The 7252-nt window shown below is 37.4% G+C and overlaps 1 long non-coding RNA gene across 1 annotated transcript; it reads right to left on the reverse strand.

The window, feature by feature from the left end:
• Window positions 1–764: 764 nt before the first annotated feature.
• On the reverse strand, window positions 765–4518 carry LOC135224959 (uncharacterized). Its single transcript, XR_010316845.1, has 3 exons — window positions 4403–4518; window positions 3100–3202; window positions 765–1990 (listed from the first exon to the last, which is right to left on the reverse strand). It is a non-coding gene; the product is annotated as an uncharacterized LOC135224959 (long non-coding RNA).
• Window positions 4519–7252: the final 2734 nt, after the last annotated feature.

Consider the following 7252-nt stretch of genomic DNA (forward strand, 5'->3'; position numbering starts at 1 on the left):
GCCATTCGACAGAGAAGTATTTATTTGTGAAGAACAGTAAACTTCAAGGATAAGTATCATTTATTGAATTTTCCATCACCAATACTGATTAAGTATTTAACGACTAAAGACTACTCTCCATACTCTAAACCACTAAACCACTGCATTGTCACTACTAAGATTCACAACCGGTGTCCCGGAGCTTTCCGGAAAAAATTATCAACGTACATAAACGTAACAGACAGGATTATCTTAAGGTGCGTCCACACGGTCGAACAATGTCCGACGAACAAACATTGCTACCATATCATAGGCGAAGCAGGATGACGTCATAAGCGTTGAAGTGATGGAAGTAGATCTGGCAACAAACAGTAGTACCAGATGAAGTTGTATGCCAGTGTTTTTACTTTGCTCACAAGGCAAAGGCCGGCAGAAAATTGTTAATTGGTAACAATATTTGTCCGTCGGACATTGTTCGACCGTGTGGACGCACCTTTACATCACCTAATTTTCTACTATTCTGTGTTACGAAACTTGCATAATTCTGGTAGAGTAACAGACTTCTTGTAGATAACGCCAGCAAACTTGAGAGGAATGGCTTCAGAAGGTATGACGTAACTTAAGACGTCATTAAACTTGCCTCCTTCTCGAAGTATAATTGGCTCTTCGTGAAAAAGTCTCCACTTCTAGCAACAATGAAATACAACCAATACTCCTTGCTTTCACATTGTAGTAGTGGTGGTAGTAGTATTAATTTATAGGATTTATGCCATGAGGTCGGGTGCTGGAATACTTTTAGTACAGTGTTTCCACAAGTAATACGAGAAATTACTTTTTATCACTTTCTCCATTGAAAAATTATTAAAAATAAATTAGCAAAGGAAAACTTTTGCATTCGTCGTAGCTCCTTTGATGTTTTTCCCAATATGACGGTGACCATCATTGTAATAAAAACACAGGATTAGATTGGATTATACATAGAATTTAGACTAAGCCAAGTATTGGGACAATGACTAATCATAGCCGCCATTCTTGAAGCCTTGACAAGGCACGAATATTCATTCAGATAATCAGACAGCCGTTTGTCATCACCTTGTGGGAGGAGTCAGGACGTCATATGTCTACGTCACGTATAACTTTGAACCCGTACACTCGTGTGTTCCGCCAGTGGCTTTGTCTGCTTTATTTTACTCTTATGAATATACTTTTTTCTAATAGAGTAATAATGAATGCTGCCGAAAATTAGGTAGGGATGTAAAGCATACTATGGCTAAGTAATATCTTAAGTCAAATGCACAGAAAAAATTTTATTCCGAAAAAGCACCGGGACGAAGTCTCTGAACCTCATAGTAGGTCAAACCTGCGCAATGGAAGTGCTCAGTACTACATTTAACAAGTACATAAACCTTTAAAGCAGATATTAGACAAAGGTGTATAGAATGCTGTTAAATTTTTTATTACACTCAAAACTAAGGTAATTCTAAGCCCTCATTCCGCGGTAAAGTAGACTATAGTCAAACTCAGCCTTTTTGGCCGCTTCTCTAAAAATGCCACGACAGTGATGAAAAAATGTCTGATTTTTTTACACTTAATATATGGTAATTACACTTAATATATGGTAATTACTGTTTCATAATAAAAACTTCATATGTTTAAGAATGACTAAGTTTTTGTTGGGGGAATGTTACTAAAAATGTTTTCCTGAGATTTGAAATGACCTCTGTGCTGGGTTAGTGCTCCGTTGCCACCTCAGCCCGACAAGGGCATTCGTACCCACCATGTAAACACATCCCGCTTCTTGCTGCTTCCGCATGCACAGTCAGACTAAGGAAATACCCTACTTCAAAGTATCAATCAGGGGCTGAATCAATGATAATACTTCAGCTTTGAGAGAGATAATGTAACTGTAGTTCCCGACTTCTGTAGTCTCTGGCCGGCTTGCTAATCAATTTTGCTGTGCAATGTTCGCGTACTAGCAGGCTAACACTCGCTGCTAACGTACCAGCAGAACCTGTAGTTATGGAATGCAATTAGACTTGGTTCCTAATATTGGATGAACAGCTTTTGCACTGTATGAAATAAGATAAATTTGAAATACAGACAAATATTTGAACTCAACTAGGTTAAAAAGACCTGACCAAAGCTTTTTAACTCATGTTCCACATAAAAACCACCTACACAAACACCAATGAACTCGTTAAATTAAGAATTGGAAAATTACCATGTCCAAATTTACAAAGTATTTTTAATACATTAAAATCTTAGCACATCAAGACCTTTCAATACGAGCACGGAGCACGACTGAGTTAATAGGAGGGTTATTCTAAAGAATAGTTCCGCACGGACTGCAAGGTACGTAACCGCGGATACGACATCCACTAGGGATTGGGGAGTCCAATGTATTTCGCAGTGTTTAGTGCTGGCCCCTGGGGGTTACAGTCGTCCGAATCAATATTACTTAAAAAAAATTTCAGGAGGTAAAAAAAAACCGCAACTGCCATAGTCTAGGCCGCCGCGGAATAGTAATATAGATCTACCAAAGCACTGAGCACGACTGTTTTAATAGGAGCACTGAGTACGATTGACTTGTTTAAATAAGACCACGGAGCACGATTGACTGTTTTAATAGAAACACTCACCACGATTGACCGTTTTAATAAGAGCACGATTGACAGTTTTAATAAGAGCACGGAGCACGACAGTTTTAATAAGAGCACGAAGCACGACAGTTTTAATAAGAGCACGGAGCACGATTGGCAGTTAATGAGCATGATTGACTGTTTTAATAGGAGCACTTAGCACTATTTAACTTATATTAGGAACACTATTGCACTTTCAATTGGGAGCACGATTTTGGATTATTTACAGCTTAACTTCAATTGCATTTTTGAAGTTTTCATAGATCAATGTGAAGTTAACAACTTGCCATGCTAAACAAAATATTTACGTAGTTCAAGGTTAGTCTTAAAAGTTCAAATAGCAAACCTCTCTTCTGACTTACGTGGACAGTCGCACGTACGCCAAGAGGAGACCCTCCCCACTTCAGGGGGTCCGCCCCTGAAATGGGGAGGTTAAGCTTGCAATGTTGATGAAGTATATTTAAAGAATACTGCTGCTTACCTTATCACTTAAATAATTACCAACGAAGCTTAATTGATGTGTGAAGCGCTGTTTTTGGCGACAAACTACTTTTAAACTCAGGCCGGACCGCAAACCTCAAAACCTGGAAAAGTAAACCTTTATAGCATTTCTAGAATAGAAAATAATACCCGAAGAATAACTACAGGCGGTAAATGTACAAAAGAGCTCCGTAAGGATATAATCATTAAGGATTTTTACCGAATTTAGAAAATTATGTACATAATGCAGTACAGATTAAAAACACGAGAAACCCAGAGAAAACTTTGAAAATTTAACTTACAAGAGAACCAAGTTAATCCCCGAAGAATTTAGAAATGAGAAATCCAGAAAAAAACTTGTAAAATTTAACTTAAGAATTCATAAGTTCATCCCCGAATAATTTAAAAGATGAGAAACCTAGAAGGAACATTTAACTTAAGAAATCTCAAGTTCATACCCGAAAAATTTTGAAAACGATATCCAGAAAAACTTGGACAATTTGGTAGATCTAGGGTACCTATCCGCGGCGGCCCAGACTATGGCAGTTGCTGTTTTTCTATGCAATTTTACCTACTGAACAAGAATTTTAAGTAATATTTATTCGGACGACTGTAATTAACCCCCAGGGGCTCGTACTAAACACGGCTTAATACATTGGACGCCCCAATCCCTTGTGGATGTCGTATCCGCGGTTACGTTCCTTGCAGGGTAATTCTAAAAAATAGTTCCACACGAACTGCAAGGAACGTAACCGCGGATACGACATCGACTATACTCTGTTTTTTTTTCCCTCTGTCCACCAGTGTGTGGTGTTTGCGTATGGTAACACTGCGTCCCGGGCTTTAGATAATTACGCTATGTGTAAGTTTTAGGTCAATAAAAGGATATCTGGGCGTACATTTGCAACTGAAAAATGTTTTCATAATTTACTGTATGCGAATTACACCGTTAATATTTGAAATAGGATTAGTATTATTGTTGAATGTAAGCTGAATTTAACTATCTAAAGCCCGGGATGCAGTGTTACCATACGCAAACACCACACACTGGTGGACAGATGGAAAAAAACCGAGTTTAGTGATTGGGGCGTCCAATGTATTTCTCCGTGTTTAGTATTGGCTCCTGGGGGTTAATTACAGTCGTCCGAATAATTATTACTTTAAATTCTTGTTCAGTGAGTAAAATAACATAGGAAAACGTCAATTGCCATAATCTAGGCCACCGCGGATTGCTTCTGTAGAAATACCAAAAAAAATAATAACGCAAACCTGCTAACGTACTTTCAAAGATCGTATATCCTTACCTTGACAAGAGACGAGCAGAACCACGACCTAAACCTAAAGGACCAACGTAAGAATACCGACCAATAAGCACTTCTCTCGTTCGTGTTAGTCACTAAATCACACCACTTTGAAAATGTTCAGGCTTGGAAATGTTAAGCAAACGAAAGATTGACAATTGACAACTACAGATAATAGAGGAAGTATTATTTCCCACAGGGATCCACAAACACTTTCTAGAAAGAACGGTAGATGGCAATAAAATGCAAAGGCTTGATGTTCGCCGTCTAAGTGTGAATGGAATGTCACTGAATTTTAGCAAATGCAATAATTATCAATTATACATTGAGAAGATCATTATGAAACAGATCAAAAGACATCGATCTCGGATGGGAAAATTTACTTTAGGATTGCAAGATATTAATGTTATAATTTAAATATGAACCAAAAATGGTAAAGATGATTAACAATTCATATCGAAGTAACTAAAATCGACAGGACACTTGATCGCTAATTGAAAATAAAAAAAAAAATAGCGTAGAAGTGCTAAGATATTCTCGTCCCAAAAAGTTCAATAAGTAGAATGACAATAAGTAAGTGACTAAATGCAAATACTTTGATATTTTTATAGAGAAACCATGGTTTCCTGATTCTAGCAAACAGACAGAGAGAGACACACACACGTATATATATATATATATATATATATATATATATATATATATATATATATATGTGTGTGTGTGTGTATATATATAAAATGCTATTTATATATATATATATATACATATATGTATATATATATATATATATATATATATATATATATATATATATATATATATAATGTCTGAGGCGGGATTGAACGGAATACGCTAATCAGTTCTAAAAATTGTAACACTTCTTAGAATAAACATTAGTGATACCAAATCCTCACCCACCATCTTCCCTGAGTAACTGACCTGACGATAGTGACCAGAACGCCAGCAAAACGCAGGTTCCCTTGACTGTCATACAATACTCGGCTCAGCATCAATACGCGCCTCTTATAATTAAAGCAAGCCTTACCTGGCAGCCCCAGTGAGGAGCTAAGGCCACTCGCTATATTAGGACATTTCTAATTTGGAATAATTTGGCGACTTCAAATGAATATTCGAAATGGTATTCCCGTCCTCGTGGCGTTCGAAGTCTAGTTTTTCATAATTCGATTCCACGACCGTGGTCATTAAAATGGTAATTACGAGATTAATGGAATCAAGGGGCCAAGTATGGCTATCGCTTTTTTCTCTTTTTTTTATTTTTACTTTCTGGACTTTGTCGTTATAACGGTAAATACGAGCTATGTGAAATCCGAGGGACAAATGTGGCTGCCAGTATTTCCTGTTATTTCTATAGTCACCATATTTTGGAGAATGATGGACATCTGATAATACACAATTGTTAAGAAGTCTTGCTCCAAATATAATAATTAATCAGAATAACAGCAGGTATTAATTTCAAAACCGCACTAAAAAAAAAAATAAACGCTTAGAAGGCTATAGCAAGCATTGCGAGTGTGAAGTTGAACGGTTATGAGCCCCAATAAGGCCCGAAAAACCCTGCATGATGTTCTAGAATCCAGTATGCAAGACCTGAATGAGCTGTGAGAGACTGTTTGTTATTAATCGCAATAAATGACCGACTTCAAAAACTCTAGTTTATCTCTGGGGTTGAACAAGACTATAAAGCAATTGTTTATTTTCCATATTGGCTTATTTGTGATTTTTTTTCCGAGCATAACGGAAATATCGGGATTATGTGGTGATGGTTCATGCCGGTATCATTTCTTGTGTGTTTTTTAGGATGCCTCTAAGTAGAGGATACATAAACTTAACACAGCTGAAGGAACCTTTCAGTTGACAGTTTTTTTTTTCTCACTTATCTCTCCCCCCTCCCCCTCCTCCCTCATCCGACGCCCAAATTGCATGGGCGGAAAAGTTTGTATGTTTTATTTATGTTCAGAAATAAAAGACAAGTAAACAGTTTCTCAGAGATTACCGTCCAGAAAACAACAAAACAATTTTTATAGATTTTCAAAAGTGAAAAAAGCATCATTACCATTGCAGGGTAAAATATCTTTATACAAAATGCTCGGAATATTTTTACAAAATGAGGCTTCTTTACCACATTCAAGAGGGAACTTTTTTACTTTTTTTTAGCGTGTTACTGGCGACCCTTACCCATAAACCCGATTACTGATCCTATAAAAAAAATTAAGAAAGAGATAAATACCGAGGAATTAAGCCACCCGTAATTAGTAGCAAGCTGAAGGCGATGATGTAAATAACTTGCACAGGCGAAAGTGAAAACGAAGGAGAAAAATCCCTTGAAAATATCCCTGAATGAAATCCCATTTTATGAATGAATGTTTCCTTAGACATGACGCTCTTCTGTTTTTGCTAGGAAACCTCCATTATACAAATATTGACGCTCCAGGCCCTTGCTTATATATATCAGGATTAATAGAGTACTCTGTTAATCCTGATATAGATCTCTCTCCGTTTGGTTGAAGAAGAAAACAAAAGTCAAACGAAAACCGTCCCAAGTAAAACCAAGATACGAGACGCAGCCGTAGCTTGCGGTTAGCCGCATCCTAATTAATTATGGCGATAAGATCGACGGTAACCACACCCCCGGCCCCCCCAACCCACCCGTTCTAGTGCTCATGGGTAGAATGAGTCTCGGCTCGGGAAGAAAATTGAAGATGCAGGGGAAAGAAGAAGGGCTTCGCAATTTGAGCGTTTGGAGGTGCAAATGAGTGCACCAGTATTTTACCCTAAATATTTATAGCCTCTGAAATCGGCCTTTATTTAAAAGACGTTTGCAGTGCGCAA

This window comes from Macrobrachium nipponense, chromosome 12 (genome assembly GCF_015104395.2).
Source record: "Macrobrachium nipponense isolate FS-2020 chromosome 12, ASM1510439v2, whole genome shotgun sequence".
NCBI lineage: Eukaryota > Metazoa > Arthropoda > Malacostraca > Decapoda > Palaemonidae > Macrobrachium > Macrobrachium nipponense.